The sequence below is a fragment of the Mustelus asterias genome, unplaced genomic scaffold (genome assembly GCF_964213995.1).
Source record: "Mustelus asterias unplaced genomic scaffold, sMusAst1.hap1.1 HAP1_SCAFFOLD_214, whole genome shotgun sequence".
In the NCBI taxonomy this organism is placed as follows: domain Eukaryota; kingdom Metazoa; phylum Chordata; class Chondrichthyes; order Carcharhiniformes; family Triakidae; genus Mustelus; species Mustelus asterias.
Genome location: NW_027590200.1, coordinates 424,398 through 444,955, shown reverse-complemented (window position 1 = coordinate 444,955; position 20,558 = coordinate 424,398).

Below are 20,558 nucleotides of genomic sequence, written 5' to 3'. Positions count from 1 at the left end.
GAACGCTGGTTAGGCCACATTTGGAGTACTGCGTCCAGTTCTGGTCGCCGCACTACCAGAAGGATGTGGAGGCGTTAGAGAGAGTGCAGAAAAGGTTTACCAGGATGTTGCCTGGTATGGAGGGTCTTAGCTATGAGGAGAGATTGGGTAGACTGGGGTTGTTCTCCTTGGAAAGACGGAGAATGAGGGGAGATCTAATAGAGGTGTACAAGATTATGAAGGGGATAGATAGGGTGAACAGTGGGAAGTTTTTTCCCAGGTCGGAGGTGACGATCACGAGGGGTCACGGGCTCAAGCTGAGAGGGGCGAAGTATAACTCAGACATCAGAGGGACGTTTTTTACACAGAGGGTGGTGGGGGCCTGGAATGCGCTGCCAAGTAGGGTGCTGGAGGCAGGCACGCTGACATCGTTTAAGACTTACCTGGATAGTCACATGAGCAGCCTGGGAATGGAGGGATACAAACGATTGGTCTAGTTGGACCAAGGAGTGGCACAGGCTTGGAGGGCCGAAGGGCCTGTTTCCTGTGCTGTACTGTTCTTTGTTCTTTGTTCTAACACTCTGCTAGTTATAACTTCTCCTGTAACACTCTCCTCAAGGCGACTTCTCCTGCAACTCTAACTTAATTTCAATTTCTCCTCCAACTCGCTATTCAGAGGGAGGCAGGATTAATATGTGGCTCGTTATCCTGATCTAGTCGCATAATAGGCCTCAATAATCTAAAGCCAAAGTGCTTGTATAACAAGAACCTATCTGTGAAAGACAAACAGTGGGCAGGTCTGTCCAATCTTGAATCAGATTGAGTTGGTGAAGATGCAGCATCAGCTGTGGATCTGGACATCCCCAAGAGGCCATCATCTTCAGAACAGTTGGTTCACTGACTCTCACACGCCCTTTCTGAATTAGCTGCTGGAAGGATGTTGCAATTCTTTGAGGAACTCTATTCAGTAAACTTCAGATAACTTTGTCTGTAAGGACCCCTGGGCCACCCTTTGCTGATCTTAACACAAGTTAACCTCTGACCTCATCCTATTCCACAGGCTCTTCTAGCTGCCTGTGAGTCACAATCCCCCTCCTCCCCCAACTACCCGCGCCCCACCCCTGGCCCAGTTGTCCTTCTGTACCCCTTCCGTTGGAAGAAGAGAATAAAATGGGTGAGTTTAGAAAGGCTACGAGTTGAGTGAAACTGTTTTGAAGGAGAGGGTGTGGTAGTCTTGGGCCAAGGTGATTTAGTGTGGCACCAAGGAACGCTGTGGTTTCTGCAACCTCCCTGCAACCCCCGAGTGAGACCATGTCCCCAGTTCTTGACCCCCAGCCAGAGGGTCAGTGCCAGAATCTGGCACTTTTCCAGATTGCCCGAGGCTGCTCCTGAAGGAAGTGATGTGTATGGCTCTCTGCCAGGGATTGCTGAGTCAGTGAGGTTAGGCTTATTCTGTGCGATCAATCAGCATTCCAGGAGGGAATTCCAGCCTGGTCATGGCAGCACATTGGCTGGTTTGGGACCATTCCAACACAAATCTACCAATGGGAGGAAAATCCAGGCCAATGTATCTACTGACAAAATGTCGCCACCTTCAAAACACCTTGGCACCCATGTCTTCAGATACATTGAACCCACCCCCCCACCCCCCCCACCCCCCCCACCCCCTCTTTCTGCCTCCACCACCCCCTCCCCTTTCTGCCTCCACCCCCCCCTCCCCTTTCTGCCTCCACCACCCCCTCCCCTTTCTGCCTCCACCCCCCCCTCCCCTTTCTGCCTCCACCCCCCCCTTTCTGCCTCCACCCCCCCCTCCCCTTTCTGCCTCCACCCCCCCCTTTCTGCCTCCACCCCCCCCCTTTCTGCCTCCACCCCCCCCCTCTCCTTTCTGCCTCCACCCCCCCTCCCCTTTCTGCCTCCACCCTCCCCCCCTTTCTGCCTCCACCCCCCCCTCCCCTTTCTGCCTCCACCCTCCCCCCCTTTCTGCCTCCACCCCCCCCTCCCCTTTCTGCCTCCACCCCCCCCTTTCTGCCTCCACCACCCCCCCCCTTTCTGCCTCCACCCCCCCCTTTCTGCCTCCACACCCCCCCCCCCCCCCCAGTGGGTAGCCCGCCATTGGCCAGCCGCTGTCAGCTGGGTTTCCCACCTTATGCACCCCCCCCACTGCCGGTAAACCCCCGGGGGGGGGGGGGGGGCGGTTGCTTGGTGTCAGTGCCACTAGAAGATTCTGCCAGTGAGAGCAGCTAGAAAAATCTGACCATTGAGTCTCCGAGTCACAATGGCAGAGGGACCTTTCCTCTCTAGTTCCCCCTTGAGCCCCATCATGCTGCAAAATCATTTCCTTCAAGTGCCTGTACAATTTATTTTGAAATCATTGATTGTTTCCGCTTCCAGCACCCTCATGGGCAGCAAGTTCCAGGACTTTCCCTCTCGATGCACAGGAACATTCTTCCTCAAATTCTCCCAAATCCCTTGCCCAAAAGTTTAAATCTGTGTCCAATTGTCCTTTAGTCAATGAGAACACATATCTGAGCATGATCCTATACACGCTTATCAAGCCTCCATTCTGCTTCAGCAGTTGAGCTCCAAAGTTGTCTGTGCCGTTTCCCCTCCTGTTTCACTGAGAGTTAGATTTGGAACTGAGCGGTTAATTCATACCAAGTAACCAGCGTCTTACAGAGAGAACCCGACACAAACTGCTCAATGATAGGACAGCGGTGTGACACTGAACCCTGGGATTAAACTCAGCCGGCAGGAGGGTGAAAACATCTGGAGTTGTTAGTTACTTACTAGTTGGATGGTTAGTTAGCTGTTAGTTGGATGGTAAGTTAGTTGGATAGTTAATCAGTTGTTAGTTGGATGGTTAGTTATTAGTTGGATGGTTAGTTAGTTACTAGTTGGATGGTTAGTTGTTGGTTGTTTAGTTGTTCATTGGATGGTTAGTTAGTTGTTGGTTGGTTGGTTAGTTGTTCGCTGGATGGTTCATTAGTTATTAGTTTGATGGTTCGTTAGTTATTAGTTGGATGGCTAGTTAGTTGTTAGTTGGATAGTTAGTTAGACGTTAGTTGGATGGTTAGTTAATTGTTAGTTGGATGGTTAGTTAATTGTTAGTTGGATGGTTACTTAGTTGTTAGTTGGATGGTTAGTTATTAGTTGGATGGTTAGTTAGATGTTAGTTGGATGGTTAGTCAGTTATTAGTTGGATGGTTAGATGTTAGTTGGTTATTATTTGGATGGTTAGTTGTTAGTTGGATGGTTAGTTAGTTATTAGTTGGATGGTTAGATGTTAGTTATTATTTGGATTGTTAGTTGTTAGTTGGATGGTTCGTTAGTTATTAGTTGGATGGTTAGATGTTAGTTGGTTATTATTTGGATGGTTAGTTGTTAGTTGGATGGTTAGTTAGTTATTAGTTGGATGGTTAGATGTTAGTTAGTTATTAGTTGGATGGTTAGTTGTTAGTTGATTGTTAGTTGGATGGTTAGTTGGTTATTATTTGGATGGTTAGTTAATTGTTAGTTGGATAGTTAGTTAGTTGGATGATAAATTAGTTGTTAGTTGGTTATCATTTTGTTGTTAGTTTCATAGCTAGCTGGTTATCATTTGGATGGTTAATTGGCTGCTTTTTATTCCTGAATGTGCTCTATGGACCTTTCATCTCCTGAAACAAAAAGAACTGCAATACTTTTACAAACACTGACCATCCAATGATACAAGGTCATTGTTTCAAGAATCCTCTTGCATCTTTATCCCTCTTCATCTTTTGGATAGACTTGTGACATCTAGTTTGCTTCCTAGATATTGTTTTTCCTCTTTATCTGATTTCTATTTTTTTTATCCATTTGTGGGACACAGGCATCGCTGGCTGGCCAGCATTTATTGCCCATCCCTAGTTGCTGGTGAGCTGCCTTCTTGAATCGCTGTAGTTCATGTTCTGTGGGTTGACCCACAATGCCGTTAGGGAGGGAATTCCAGGATTTTGACCCAGCAACTGTGAAGAGGCGGCGATATATTTCCAAGTCAGGATGGTTTGTGACTTGGAGGGGAATGTGCAGGTGGTGGTGTTCCCATGTATCTGCTGCACTTCCACACATCACTAGATGGAAGTGGTTGTGGGTTTGAGAGATTAGGTGTCAATATAAAAATGTTGCCCAAGGTGAAATGGAAGGTTTAACTGCAAATATCATACTCTCGTCACCAAGTCTTTCAGTCATTAGCAGATTTCCCATGAAGGAGTCAAAGGTGGATGTTTTATTGAGGGGGAATTGTGGTGATGAAAAGGAGTACCTACAAGTTGGTACATAAACTGAATCACATTATCAACAGTGATTACATGAAAATGTTATGTTTTAATGCAACCACAAAGTCAAGCTGGACAATAAGTCAAATAGAAATTAGTTGGTTAGCTCTACAATTAGTTGGTTGTAAGCTTTATTAATTACCCTCTCCACCTGGCTCTCCACCTGCCACCTTCAATGATCTCTGCACATATTAAACAAATGGCAAATGGAATTTAATGCGGACAAGTGTGAGATATTGCACATTGGAAGGACAAACCAAAGTAGAACGTACAGGGTAAATGGTAGGACTCTGAAGAGTGCAGTTGAACAGAGGGATCTGGGAATACAGGTACAGAATTCCCTAAAAGTGACGTCACAGGTGGATAGGGTCGTAAAGGGTGCCTTTGGTACATTGGCCTTTATAAATCGGAGTATCGAGTATAAAAGTTGGAGTGTTATGGTAAGGTTATATAAGGCATTGGTGAGGCCGAATTTGGAGTATTGTGTACAGTTTTGGTCACCTAGTTCCAGGAAGGATGTAAATAAGGTTGAAAGAGTGCAGAGAAGGTTCACAAGGATGTTGCTGAGACTTGAGAAGCTGAGTTACAGAGAGAGATTGAATAGGTTGGGACTTTATTCCCTGGAGCGTAGAAGATTGAGGGGAGATTTGATAGAGGTGTATAAGATTTTGATGGGTATAGATAGAGTGAATGCAAGCAGGCTTTTTCCGCTGAGGCTAGGGGAGAAAAAAACCAGAGGGCATGGGTTAAGGGTGAAAGGGGAAAAGTTTAAAGGGAATATTAGGGGGGGCTTCTTCACGCAGAGAGTGGTGGGAGTGTGGAATGAGCTGCCGGATAAAGTGGTAAATGCAGGGTCACTTTTAACATTTAAGAAAAACTTGGACGGGTTCATGGATGAGAGGGGTGTGGAGGGATATGGTCCAAGTGCAGGTCAGTGGGACTAGGCAAAAAATGGTTCGGCACAGACAAGAAGGGCCAAAAGGCCTGTTTCTGAGCTGTAATTTTCTATGGTTCTATGGTTCTATACACCCAGGTCCCTCTGCTCTTGCACCCATTTAAGAATTTTACCCCTTTATTTTATACTGTCTCTCCATGTTCTTCCCACCAAAATGCATCACCTCACACTTCTCCACATTGACTTCATCATCTAGTCAAACATGACCTTCCCTTCATGAACCCATGCTGCGTCTTACCAATGGGACAATTCATATCTAGTTCCTCAACCATGCCCCCAGCCTCTGTGTGTAAATTCCTTTTTAGGTCCCTAATCAGTCTTATTCTTCCTTTTACCAGCCTTTTACTAATTATGTGCCTATAGAATAATTTGGGATTCCCCTTTGTTGGCTGTCAGTCTTTTCTCATAATCCCTCTTTGCTTCTCCAATGGACTTTTTCAATCCCCTCTGAACCTTCTGTGTTTTTCTTGGTTCCCAACTGTATTTTCTACCTGACACCTGTCATAAGTACACTTTTACTTCCTTTATTAATTCCTATCTTCTTTTTCAGCTAGGGAGTTCTGGATTTGGAGTTCTTGTCCTATTGAAGTCGGCTCTTCCCCAGTTATTCATTTTTACTCTGGATTGTCTATTATCCTGTTCTAATATCATCTTGAACCTTACAATACAATGATCATTGTTTCCTAAATATTCCCCATTGGTCCTTAATCTATTTGGCCCACCTTATTTCCAAAAACCAGGTCCAACAGTGCATCCTTTCTTGTTGGACTGCACACAGACTGCTGTAGAAAATTCTCCTGGACAATTGAGTAACTTTCTCCGCCCTTTACACTCCCACTGTCCCAGACTACGTTTCGATCCTTAAAGTCCCCCATTAAAACTACTCTAATATTTATATTTCTCCGTGATTTCCCTGCATGTTTGTTCCTCTACATCCTCCTCACTAGTTGGCGTTCCTGCCTATATGATCACCTGGGAGCCTCCAGGACTTCCCAGCTTTTACAGGCCATGCATTCCACTCAATCGAGCTGCCCTGACCTGCCATGTCTCAACTTTACTCGCTTTATGTCGACTTTATTCTACTTTGAATTATAGAACATAGAACAGTACAGCACAGTACAGGCCCTTCGGCCCTCGATGTTGTGCCGAGCTTTATCTGAAACCAAGATCAAGCTATCCCACTCCCTATCATCCTGGTGTGCTCCACGAGCCTATCCAATAACCGCTTGAAAGTTCCAAGTGTCTGACTCCACTATCACAGCAGGCAGTCCATTCCACACCCCAACCACTCTCTGAGTAAAAAATCTACCTCGGACATCCTTCCTATATCTCCCACCATGAACCCTATAGTTATGCCCCATAGTAACAGTTACATCCAGCCAAGGAAATAGTCTCTGAACGTATATTTCTTTATTATACTGGCCCTGACTTTCCCTTATTCCTGGTGTTTCTCACTTAAATCCGAGTATAGCTACTTGTTTAGAAAGATTACACTTTCCTCATTTACATTAATTTAAAGACAGTCCCTATCAGCAATTTCTTACCAACCAACGAACTTGTGGTTTTCCTGTGATGTCACCATTTGTTTATCTCACTCCTTTCGAACTCAGCATGGGCTGATTCCGAGCAGCTAATTGGTTCGCTCCGAATCCCAGGTAAGTTAGTTGGTTGTTAGTTAGTTAGTTTAGGGGCGGCACGGTAGCACAGTGGTTAGCACTGCTGCTTCACAGCTCCAGGGGCCTGGGTTCGATTCCCGGCTTGGGTCACTGTCTGTGTGGAGTTTGCACATTCTCCTCGTGTCTGCATGGGTTTCCTCCGGGTGCTCCGGTTTCCTCCCACAGTCCAAAGATGTGCGGGTTAGGTTGATTGGCCATGCTAAAAGAAATTGCCCTTAGTGTCTTGAGATGTGTAGGTTAGAGGGATTAGTGGGTAAGTATGTAGGGATATGGGGGTAGGGCCTGGGTGGGATTGTGGTCGGTGCAGACTCGATGGGCCGAATGGCCTCTTTCTGTACTGTAGGGTTTCTATGAAATGGTTACCTGGCTAGTTGGTTATTAATGGAATGGTTAGAAACATAGAAATATAAAAAATAGGAGCAGGAAGATGCCATTCGGCCCTTCGAGCCTGCTTCACCATTCATTATGGTCATCGTTGATCATCCAGCTCAGTAACATGTTCCCCTTTCCCCCACATATCAAAGAACAAAGAAAATTACAGCACAGGAACAGGCCATTCAGCCCTCCCAGCCTGCACCGACCATGCTGCCCGACTGAACCAAAACCCCCTACCCTTCCGGGACCATATCCCTCTATTCCCATCTTATTCATGTATTTGTCAAGACGCCCTTTCCTGTGGCCCACTGAAATGACAAATGACTCATGTGGCCCACTTGCCTATCTTTCACAGTTCTAGAACTATAGAAACTTACAACCCGTTTAGCCTATCTTGCCTGTACTGGCTCTTAGAAAGAACAGTTGTTCATCGACCCAGATCCCTGCTTTTTGTCAATATATTTCATCCTAGCTGTCCCAACTCCTTTTCAAGTCATCAAGGAATCAACTTTCCAGGCAAGGAATTCCAGATTCCAATAACTGAGTGAAAACATTTTCCCTTTTGATCAAATTCAAATGCATGACCTCCAGTTATTGGCCCACTTGCCAGAGGGAACATTTCCTCCCAACTTACCCTTTGAAAACTTATAATGTTGAAAACATATCCTAACCTTTGCTGTTCAAAGGAGAACAGTCCTAACTTTTCTAAGCTCTCTTCATAATTGAAGTCCCTCATCCCTGGTCACGTACAGGTAAATCTTCTCTGTTTCCTTTCTAATGCCGCTGCATTTTGCCTGACATAGTGCTCAGAATTCTGTTCCTCTATTTATAAACTCGAGTAAATAATGTGCATTTTTCAACCGCCTTATCAGCTTCCCCTGCCAATTGGTGTACATGGACACAAAAGTGTCACTCTGCTTATCTATACTTTTCAGAATCATAACATTCATAATATGTATCTTCATAGTAGCCCTTTCAAAGTGCAGCACCTCACTTCTCCTCGTAGAACTCAATATCACTGCCCTTTTCACCATAATGTCTAGGTTATCTTAACTATCCTCACCATTATCGAATATTTTGCTACGTTTGGTGCGAACTGCAAATTTCATAATGCTGTTCCTGACATAGGAAACACCCAAATCTAGATCATACATTAAAATAGTAAAGGATAATAGACCCCAAACTAACTCTTATTCATGCGAGTCCCCTCCCAATGTGAAAAACATTCTCTCCTCCAGTATATTCTGTGTCCGTTCCACTCTTGCCTTCACTTCACTCACTTTCATTTCCTATTTAATAAGCCTCCTGACTACATTCTCCCCTTTGTACTCTATGAATGGTATGTTTTGTCTGTAACAGCTCGCAAGAAAGAATAATGGATCCCAATGCATGTGACAATAACAAATCAATTCAATGTGTGGCGTTCCTTGAATGCTTTCTAAAAGTTCACATATGTCAGAAGTTACAGAGGGACATAGATAGGATGCAAGACTGGGCAGAGGAGTGGCAGATGGACTTCAACCCAGATAAATGCGTAGTGGTCCATTTTGGCAGGTCAAATGGGATGAAGGAGTACAATATAAAGAGAAAGACTCTTAGTACGGTAGAGGATCAGAAGGACCTTGGGGTCCGGGTCCATAGGACTCTGAAATCGGCCCCGCAGGTGGAGGAGGTGGTTAAGAAGGCGTATGGTGTGCTGGCCTTTATCAATCGAGGGATTGAGTTTAGGAGTCCGGGGATAATGATGCAGCTATATAAGACCCTCGTCAGACCCCACTTGGAGTACTGTGCTCAGTTCTGGTCACCTCATTACAGGAAGGATGTGGAAAAGATTGAAAGGGTGCGGAGGAGATTTACAAGGATGTTGCCTGGATTGAGTGGCATGCCTTATGAGGATAGGCTGAGGGAGCTCGGTCTTTTCTCCTTGGAGAGACGTAGGATGAGAGGAGACCTAATAGAGGTATATAAGATGTTGAGAGGCATAGATCGGGTGGACTCTCAGAGGCTTTTTCACAGGGTAGAAATGGCTGCTACGAGAGGACACAGGTTTAAGGTGCTGGGGGGTAGGTACAGGGGAAATGTTAGGGGGAATGTTTTCACACAGAGGGTGGTGGGCGAGTGGAATCGGCTGCCGTCAGTGGTGGTGGAGGCAAACTCAATAGTGTCCTTTAAGAGACTCCTGGATGAGTACATGGGACTTAATAGGATGGAGGGTTATAGATAGGCCTAAAAGGTCGGGATATGTTCGGCACAACTTGTGGGGCCAAAGGGCCTGTTTTGTGCTGTAGTTTTTCTATGTTTCTATATGTAACATTCATTGCACTCTCCTGTCATATGAGGAGAGGCCAAGTCGGTTAGGATTATGTTCACTAGAATTTGGAAGAGTGAGAGGGGATCTCATAGAAATGTACAAAATTCTAACAGAGTTAGACAGGGTAGATTCAGAAAGAACGTTCTCGATGGTGGGGCAGTCCAAAACTAGAGGTCATAGTTTGAGGATAAGGGATAAACCTTTTAGAACTGAGGTGAGGAGAAATTTCTTCACCCGGAGGGTGGTGCATGTGTGGAATTCACTACAGCAGAATGTAGTTGAAGCCAAGACATTGTCTGATTTCAAGAAGAAATTAGATATAGCTCCAGGAGTTAAAGGGATCAGGAAATTGAATTTGATGATCAGCCATGATCAAAATGAATGACGGAGCAGGCTCGAAGGGCCGAATGGCCCACTTCTGCTTCTAGTTTCTATGTTACCTTGATGGACCTTCTTGGATACCTCAAAAACTTCAACTGCGTCAGACACACTTTGCCTCTAACAAATCCATGTTGCCTCTTCTTAATATCCTTTGATCCCTTTCGCCCCAAGAGCTATATCTAATTCCTTCTTGCAAACATACAATGTTTTGGCCTCAACTACTTTCTGTGGTACCAAATTCCACAGGCTCACCACTCTCTGGGAGAAGGAATTTCACACATCTCAGTCCTAAATGGTTTACCCTGTATCCTTAGACTGACCCTTGGTTCTGGACTCCCCTCACCGTCGGATACATCCTTCCTGCATCTACCCTGTCTAGTCCTGTTGGAATTGTATACATTTCTATGAGATCCCCCTCATTCTTCTAAACTTCAGCAAAAACAATCCTAACTGACTCAATCTCTCCTCATACATCAGTCTTGCCTCCCAGGAATGAGTCTGGTAAACCTTCTCTGTACTCCCTCCATAGCAAGAACATCCTTCCTCGGATGAGGAGACCAAAACTGCGCACAATATTCCAGATGTGGCCTCACCAGGACCCTGTATAATTGCAGCAAGACATCCCTGCTCCTGTACTCAAAACCTCTCACTTGGTTGTCATTTGGATGGTTAGTTAATTGGATGGTTACTTGGTTGTTAGTTGCATGGTCATTCACTCAGTTCAAACAGTGTGATGTGGCAATAAATAGAACAAAGAAATTGTGAAGTTCCTAAATCAGCTGGCTGCTGGAATGGTTGACATTGTCTACATTTCATGTTATTGTGACAGAGGGGGTCACAGGAGAGAAAAAAGGCTCTGAGAAAGTGTAGCATGAGGGACAATTTGATAAGTCAGGAGGTGCAGTGGCCTCTGCATCGACAACTCCCTGTGGCCAATGATTGCATCCTGTATGCTTTGTGTAAAGGCTGAACTCTGTGACCTCTTCCCCTCACTGCCTCAGTGACTTGTTAAACTGATGTTCTCTCCTCTGTAACCAGAGGAAATAACCTTTCCGCATTCACCCAACCAAAACCCTTGAATTTTTAGAATCTACTCCACTGCAGTGGCAGCAGTCTCTGTATCTCAGGTCCCACCTCACTCTCTATGACTTCTCATGCCTAGTGCCAGCAGTGTTGGTATTCAGGGAGAATCAGGTGAGGATCCTTCTTGTTCCAAACCTAAACTGTCATCTTTATCGCCATTCTTCTGTGTAGATGGATGATTCTATTTTAACAGCTTTTTTATTGTCTTTTTAAAGGATTGTACCTTTTTTACGCGGAAGGAAATCCTGAGGTGAGTGATGCACATGAGTTGTCCGTGTTTAACCCTAATGTGAGAGTCCTGACTGCATCTCTGCAATTATACCTTGACATCACAGTGCAAGTCTCACCATCACAATGTGTATCACGGGGAAATCAGACATCACAATAGCTTTGTAAACATTTCAGTTTGAGTCAGGAGGCTGAATAATCAGTTGATGTGAAGGAAGTGGAGCTGAAGGCTGTCCCTGACCTTCCTTGACTGCCTGGTGATGTGACTCGGCTCTGTGATATTTTATCAATACCATTGCTCTCAGTTGAGGGATGGATGTTGCACTGACTGTCTGATCTACCTCGGAATGAATGTGGTTGGTTAGAAGATCTGAATAATTTACTCTGTGAAGGGAGCCTGTTCAATGTTGAAGGCATTGATCAGTAGATGCAATGGGAAGTTGGAAACAAAGCGAGGTGTGTTTACATACTTATTCAAGATTTTAATTTTTGAATGGATATAACAAATGTGGAATATAGTAATACTGATATGGGCGGCACGGTAGCACAGTGGTTAGCACTGCTGCTTCACAGCTCCAGGGACCTGGGTTCGATTCCCGATTTGGGTCACTGGCTGTGTGGAGTTTGCACATTCTCCTCGTGTCTGCGTGGGTTTCCTCCGGGTGCTCCGGTTTCCTCCCACAGTCCAAAGATGTGCGGATTAGGTTGATTGGCCATGCTAAAAAAAAAAATTGCCCCTTAGAGTCCTGAGATGCGTAGGTTAGAGGGATTAGTGGGTGGGTATGGGGGTAGGGCCTGGGTGGGATTGTGGTCGGTGCAGACTCGATGGGCCGAATGGCCTCTTTCTGTACTGTAGGGTTTCTATGATTCTATGATATGATATACAGTATGGGGGAATGTTTGCGATTGTTGTTTCGAGTATGGGCCGGATCTTACTGCCCGTTCATGCCAATGCTTCCGCTGCAGCAAAGATGGAGAATTTGGCGAAAAGTCAAATCTCGATTCACTGCTGTGGGATGGGAACATCCCACTGGAATGAATGGTGGGAATATTCCAGCCTACACCTTTCAAGCCATTGCTCAAAGCGAGTTGGGTGCATGGAGCTTTATTTCTGATGATTTAACAGCCTCACTCTGAGCTCCTTCCTTGCAGTTCCTGGCTGACCATCAGAAGGGTCAGAATGTGACATCACAGTGCAAGTCTCACCATCACAATGTGTATCACGGGGAAATCAGACATCACAATAGCTTTGTAAACATTTCAGTTTGAGTCAGGAGGCTGAATAATCAGTTGATGTGAAGGAAGTGGAGCTGCACTGACTGGCTGGTCTACCTCGGAGTCAATGTGGTTGGTTGGAAGATCTGAATAAGTGAAAGCGTGACCAATGCCAACATCGGGTCGATTCAATGGGACATTGCAAGGTTTGTCTCACTGTAGCTGTACTTTAATTTTAATTTTCTAAACGACCCAACAAATTCAGTTAAACTGCTGCAAGATGAAATAGTTGCTGTCCCTGACTTTCCTTGACTGCCTGGTGAGGTGACTCAGGCTCCACCGCTGTAAGGGACTCTGTGATATTTTACCAATACCATTGCAGTCAGTTGAGGGATGGATGTTGCATGAGGCCCCTCCTCCCAATCGGAGGACACTACTGTCTGATGTCCCCTGTAGTTGCTGAGCTCCTTTCTCTGTATTCTCCAGTGATGGAGCTATCTCAATCACCTTCTTCACATCCAAATTGGGTTCTGCCAATATTTTTTTGGACTGTCACATTGTTAATGCCACAGACCAGTCTATCTCGCAACATATCACTCAGGGGTAGCCCGACTTCACAATGCTCTGCCAAGTTTCATAGCGTGGTCAGATATTCAGGAAGAAGTCTCACAACACCAGGTTAAAGTCCAACAGGTTTATTTGGCAGCACGAGCTTTCGGAGTCTCAGGCTCCTTCATCAGGTGAGTGAGGAGTTCTGTTCACAAACAGGGCATATAAAGACACAAACTCAGTTTACAAGATAATGGTTGGAATGCGAGTCTTTACAGCTAATCAAGTCTTAAAGGTACAGACAATGGACAATGGAGTGGAGAGAGGGCCAAGCACAGGTGAAAGAGGTGTGTGTTGTCTCGAGCCTGGACAGTTTGTGAGATTTTGCAAGCCCAGGCAAGTCGTGGGGGTTTCAGATAGTGTGACATGAACCCAAGATCCCGGTTTAGGCCGTCCTCATGTGTGCGGAACTTGGCTATCAGTTTCTGCTCAGCAATTCTGCGTTGTCGTGTGTCGTGAAGGCCGCCTTGGAGAATGCTTACCCGAAGATCAGAGGCTGAATGCCCGTGACTGCTGAAGTGTTCCCCGACTGGAAGGGAACACTCCTGCTTGGTGATTGTCGAGTGGTGTTCATTCATTCATTGTCTTAGCGTCTGCATGGTCTCCCCAATGTACCATGCCTCGGGACATCCTTTCCTGCAGCGTATCAGGTAGACAATGTTGGCCGAGTCGCAAGAGTATGCACCTTGTATCTGGTGGATGGTGTCCTCACGTGAGATGATGGCATCCGTGTCGATGATCCGGCACGTCTTGCAGAGGTTGCTGTGGCAGGGTTGTGTGGTGTCGTGGTCACTGTTCTCCTGAAGGCTGGGTAGTTTGCTGCGGACAATGGTCTGTTTGAGGTTGTGCGGTTGTTTGAAGGCAAGAAGTGGGGGTGTGGGGATGGCCTTGGCGAGATGTTCGTCTTCATCGATGACATGTTGAAGGCTCCAGAGAAGATGTTGTAGCTTCTCCGCTCCGGGGAAGTACTGGACGACGAAGGGTACTCTGTCTGCCGTGTCCCGTGTTTGTCTTCTGAGGAGGTCGGTGCGGTTTTTCGCTGTGGCGCGTCGGAACTGTTGATCGATGAGTCGAGCGCCATATCCTGTTCTTATGAGGGCGTCTTTCGGCATCTGGAGGTGTCTGTTGCGATCCTCCTCATCCGAGCAGATCCTGTGTATACGGAGGGCTTGTTCGTGGGGAATGGCTTTTTTAATGTGTTTAGGGTGGAAGCTGGAGAAGTGGAGCATTGTGAGCTTACCTGTGGGCTTGCGGTACAGTGAGATGCTGAGGTGACCGTCCTTGATGGAGATGCGTGTGTCCAAGAATGCAACCGATTCCGGAGAGTAGTCCATGGTGAGTCTGATGGTGGGATGGAACTTGTTGATGTCATCATATAGTTGTTTCAATGATTGTTCACCATGAGTCCAAAGGAAGAAAATGTCATCGATGTATCCAGTGTATAGCATCGGTTGAAGGTTCTGTGCAGTGAAGAGGTCTTGTTTGAACCTGTGCATGAAGATGTTGGCATATTGAGCTGCGAATTTGGTCCCCATGGCTGTTCCGTGTGTCTGGATGAAGAACTGGTTGTTGAAGGTGAAGACATTGTGGTCCAGGATGAAGCAGATGAGTTGTAGAATTGCATCTGGAGATTGGCAGTTGTCGGCGTTGGGTACTGAGGCCGTTGCAGCAATGCCGTCATTGTGGGGGATGCTGGTGTAGAGTGCCGAGACATCCATTGTGACTCGCATTCCAACCATTATCTTGTAAATTGAGTTTGTGTCTGCATATGACCTGTTTGTGAACACAAGCCCTCACTCACCTGATGAAGGAACCTGAGACTCCGAAAGCTTGTGTTGCCAAATAAACCTGTTGGACTTTAACCTGGCGTTGTGAGACTTCTTACTGTGCCCACTCCAGTCCAACGCCGGCATCTCCACATCAGAAATTCAGTGACAGATTCCTCAGGGGTTTACCCTGCCGTATTAAAGTGGTATCGTTGGAGAATTATGGAGAGTTTCAGGTCTTACCAGAGGATTACTTGTCTCAACAGTAAAGGTTATCAGGTGACAAGAAAGAAAACTCGCTTTACTCTTTGTCGCCAATGTAATAATCTTACTGAGGCCAGTCTTCCATCACCGTCACCCTTTATTGAAAACAAGCTCAAAGTGCCACTCAGTGGCTGCAGTGTACAGCTCAGCCCCAAAGTCCTTTGACTGCTGGCCTGAGTGGAGCCAGCTGGTTTTAAACCCACCGCTGCTCTTTCCCTAATGGACGAGCCTCCGTTCACCAAATAGGGGAGCATGCACTCCATGAGGCCCACGGGAGATCTATTGACAATCCTCTGTGGCCATCATAACACTGCCCATTCTTTGTATTAGTCTAGTAAACGTTCTCTGAACTGTATCTAACATATTTAAATCATAGAATAGAAATCATAGAAAACATAGAAACCCTACAGTGCAGAAGGAGGCCATTCGGCCCATCGAGTCTGCACCGATCACAATCCCACCCAGGCCCTACCCCCACATATTTTACCCGCTAATCCCTCTAACCTACACATCCCAGGACTCTAAGGGGCAATTTTTTTTAACCTGGCCAATCAACCTAACCCGCACATCTTTGGACTGTGGGAGGAAACCCACGCAGACACGAGGAGAATGTGCAAACTCCACACAGACAGTGACCCGAGCCGGGAATCGAACCCGGGACCCTGGAGCTGTGAAGCAGCAGTGCTAACCACTGTGCTGCCGTGCCGCCCTTTCCTTAAATGAGGAGACCAATTCTGTACACTGTACTCCAAATGTGGTCTCACCAATGCTCTGTACAAGGGAAGCATAACTCCTTACTTTTATAATCACATTCAATCACAATAAGCAATATCATTCTATTAACTTTCCTGATTATTTGCTGTATCTGTACACTAACCTTTTGTGATTTGTGCACTAGGATACCCAGGTCCCTCTGAATCTCAGAGTTCTGCAATCACTCACCATCTAATCATAGAGTCATAGAGGTTTACTGCATGGAAACAGGCCCTTCGGCCCAACTTGTCTTTTTAAAAAACCCTTAATAATGTATCTTTTTTAATTTTAGCTGCCAAAATGAACAATTTCACATTTTCCCACTTTTTATAAGGCATCTTTGCCCACTCAGCTAATCTATCTATGTCTCTTCATCTAAGTCATTAAATAAAATATAAACAGTTGAGGCCCCATCACTGATCCCTTTGGATCAGCAGCCACTAGTTACATCCTGCCAATCAGAAAAAGACCCATTTATGCCAATTCTGTTTCCTTTAGCTAGTCAATCTTTTATTTATATCAATATATTACCCCCTACACTATGAACTTTTATTTTCCACAATAACATTTAATGAGGCACCTTATCAAATGCCTTCTGGAATTCTAAGTACAGCACATCCACCAGTTCCCCTTTATCCACAACATGTGACTCCTTCAAAGAACTCCAAAAAATTGGTTAAACATGATTTCTCTTTCACAAAACCATGTTGACTCTGCCTCATTACCTTGAATTTTACCAAGTGTCCATCTTTAATAATGGTTTCTAACATTTTCCCTCTGACAGATGTTAGGCTAACTGGACTGTAGCTTCCCGCTTTCTGTCTCCGTTTCTTTTTGAATAATGGAGTTATATTTGCTATTTTCCTATCCAATGTAAAGTCGCCATAGGCCCAAATGACCATAGACCTGCTCTGCCCTTTGAGGGGGAGTGTTGACTGGTGGTGATTTAACCTGAGGATCGCCACATCTCAAATGAGGGGCAAGATTGAGAGTTATTCATGAATATCCTCAGCCAGTGCGGGAATTGAACTGTTGGCGTCGCTCTGTATCACGAAGCAGCCATCCAGCCACCTGAGCTAACCAACTCCCCCTCCAGTCCCACTACCTCCCTAGCTGCTTCTTTCAAGACCCTAGGATGAAGTCCAGCTTGGTCCTGGGACTTGTCAGACCACAGCTCCAACAATTTGCTCAGTATCACTTCCCCTCTGACTATAATTTTTCTCAGGTCCTCCCTCCTTTCTGTTTCTTGATTTACAGTTGTTTCTAAGATGTTACTTCTGTACTCAGTCACTGATGGTGAATACCAGTTCAATTCATCCACCACAGCCCTGCTTTCCATTATCAATCCCCCAGATTTCTCTAGGTCCAACTTTGCTCACTTTGTTATCTCTTTTCTTATTTAAATATCTATTAAAAACTCTTGCTATCCATCTTTATATTTCTAGCTATCTATCTCCCGTACTCAAATTTTTCCATCTCTATTAACCTTTTTGTCATTTTTTGCTGTCCTTTTTTATTCTGTCCAATTTTCTGACCTGCCACCCATCTTTGCAAAGCTTTATGAGAAAAATTCTCAGTGTCCAGCTAGCGTGAAAATGGGAGAATTGCAGATCTGTTTTTTAGGTGAGTTTTTACTCCCAATCTTATGCACACAGTGCTTGAAAAACAGCCAGACTGTTTCTAGCTATGAGAGGCAGTGGGTGGGGCTCAATGCACCAGCCAGTCTGATCAGGCAGCAGAGGGACCTATTGCACATGTGCAGACCTCTGTGACTGCACATGCACAATTCCAACAGCAGAGGGACCTATTGCACATGTGCAGCCAGTCTTACACAGCCCCACCCCCATACTGCAATCACAGGGGCCCATGGCTGAATGCGAGCCCCCACTGCCCGAAAATAAAACCTCTGCCACCCTCCCCCCCCCCCCTTGCCCTTGACCTCCGCAGTGGTCCTCAATGGCCTCCAGTTCTACCAGCGAGGCCAACATGGCGCGGGTTAGGTTGATTGGCCAGGTTAAACCGTTGGACCGTTAGGTTGATTGGCCAGGTTAAAAATTGTCCCTTAGAGTCCTGGGATGCGTAGATTAGAGGGATTAGTGGGTAAAATATGTGGGGGTAGGGCCTGGGTGGGATTGTGGTCGGTGCAGACTCGATGGGCCGAATGGCCTCCTTCTGCACTGTAGGGTTTCTATGTCTATGTTTCTATGACTGTTCTGGGTTCATGGGGAGCAGGTGTTTTCCTTGCCGGAGAAAATCTCTCCCAGCGAGGCCACAAAGGCAAGTGAGCCTGGACATAATAATTATAATAAATAAATAAACAATTGAGCGCCAGGCTCGCTAAACAGATGTAAATGATCATTTAAATAAATTTAAATAATATATTCAGTCTCTCGCCGGAAATGGGCGCGAGGCTGACTACACCGGAAATCCGGTGCCGGTAAGATCGCGAGAGCCGAGAAATCGGGCGTGATCCTGATTTCTTGGTTCTCGTGTAATTTTCCCTGCTTGCTCCGTCCATTGGTGGCCAAGCGAACCAGTAAAATTGCGGCCAATATGTTTTTTCTTCAAGCCTGATACTGTCTTTATCTGTTTTATTTAACTACGGATGGTGGGCCCTCCCCTTGGAATTTTTTTCTGATTGGAATGTGTCTATTCTGTGTATTATGAAATGTCCGCCACTGCATCTGTATCGATCTTTCAGTTCATTTCATTTGTCAGTTCTCTTTAGCTAGCTCCATTTTAGTGCTCTCATAATTTCCTTTAAGTTTAAAATACTAGTCTTGGAATCACTCTTCTCTGCCCCAAACTGAATGTAAAATTCAATCATATTATGATTACTACTACCTAGGGATGTCTTCACTGAGGTTACCAATTAATCCTAACTCGTTGCACAATACCAGGTCTAGTGTAACTTGCTCTCTTGTTGGCTCTAGAACATGCTGTTCTAAGACACTATCCCAAAAACATTCAGTGAACTCCTATCTACACTACCTTTGCCTATCTGATTTTTCCAATCTATATATCGATTAAAATCCCCCATAATTATCACTGTGCCTTTCTGACAAGCTCTCATTATCTCTTCCTTTAACATTCTGTCCTATCCTTGATAGTCATTGCCAGAGGTGTGACTACAGGATGAGATTGGGGCTGGAATATTGAGGGTTTTGTGACATTTGGGAAAGACAGGAAGTTAAGAAAAGGTGGAGGGGTAGCTCTATTAATTAATGATGGCATAAGCAAATTAGACCAAAGTTCAGTTTGGGTTCAGATAAGACATGATAAAAGCAGGAAGTCACTTGTGGGAGTGACTATCAATGACTATCAGGCCGAACTTATTCATTTCCATTTGTGCTATCAATTGATTTGTATTGTTTTGAATGCTGTGTGCATTTACATACCGAGCATTTAGTGTGATCTTTTATGTGTTGATTTACTGTTAGATTTGTACTCTGTTCCTTCCTGCAACGGTCTGTTTATCATTTCCCAGATTAGTATCTTCCTCTCTTGCCTTGTCTCTACTCTTTGGCTTTCATGTCTTCTCAAATTTGACCCCTTATCCCCACCATTCAGTTTAAAACTCTCTTTGCTTCCCTAGTTATTTAACTTGCTACAAAATCAGCCCCAGCACTGTTCAGGTGTAGACCATCCCAGTGGTACAGATCCCACTTTCCCCAGTACCGGTGTCCCACAAACTGGAAGCCATTTCTGCCACACCAGTCTTTGAACCACACATTCATCTCTCTAATCTGATTTGTCCAATGCCAATTTGCACGTGGCGCACGTAATAATCCAGAAATTATGACCTTTGAGGTTCTGCTTCTTAATTTGGTGCCCACCTCCTCATACTGACCATGCAGAACCTCCTTCCTCATCCTGCCTATGTCGTTGGTACCTTCATAGACCAAGGCCACTGGACCCTCTCCCTCACACTGCAAGTTCCTCTCCAGCCTGGAGCAAATGTCCCGGTCCCTGGCACCGGGCAGACAACACAGCTGCCTGGACTCTGGCTCTTTGAGCAAAGAACAAAGAAAATTACAGCACAGGAACAGGCCCTTCGGCCCTCCAAGCCTGCACCGACCATGCTGCCCGACTGAACTAAAACCCCCTACCCTTCTGGGGATCATATTCCTCTATTCCCATCCTATTTATGTATTTGTCAAGACACCCCTTAAAACTCACTATCATATCTGCTTCCACTACCTCCCCCGGCAGCGAGTTCCAGGCACCCACCACCCTCTGTGTAAAAAAAACTTGCCTCGTACATCTCCTTTAAACCTTGCCCCTCGCACCTTAAACCTATGCCCCCTAGTAATTGACTCTTCCATCCTGGGAAAAAGCTTTTGACTATCCACTCTGTCCATGCCCCTCATAATCTTGTAGAGACCTCTATCAGGTTGCCTTTCAATCTCCGTTGTTCCAGTGAGAACAAACCAAGTTTCTCCAACCTCTCTAGTATGGAGGGCTAGTGCCTGGTAAATCTTTTCTGTACCCTCTCCAAAGCCTCAACATCTTTCTGGTAGTGCGGAGACCAGAATTGAACACTATATTCCAAGTGAGGCCTAACCAAGGTTCTATAAATCTGCAACATGACTTGCTAATTTTTAACTCAAAGTCCCAGCCGATGAAGGCAATCATGCCATATGATTCTTGACTACTTTCTCTATCTGC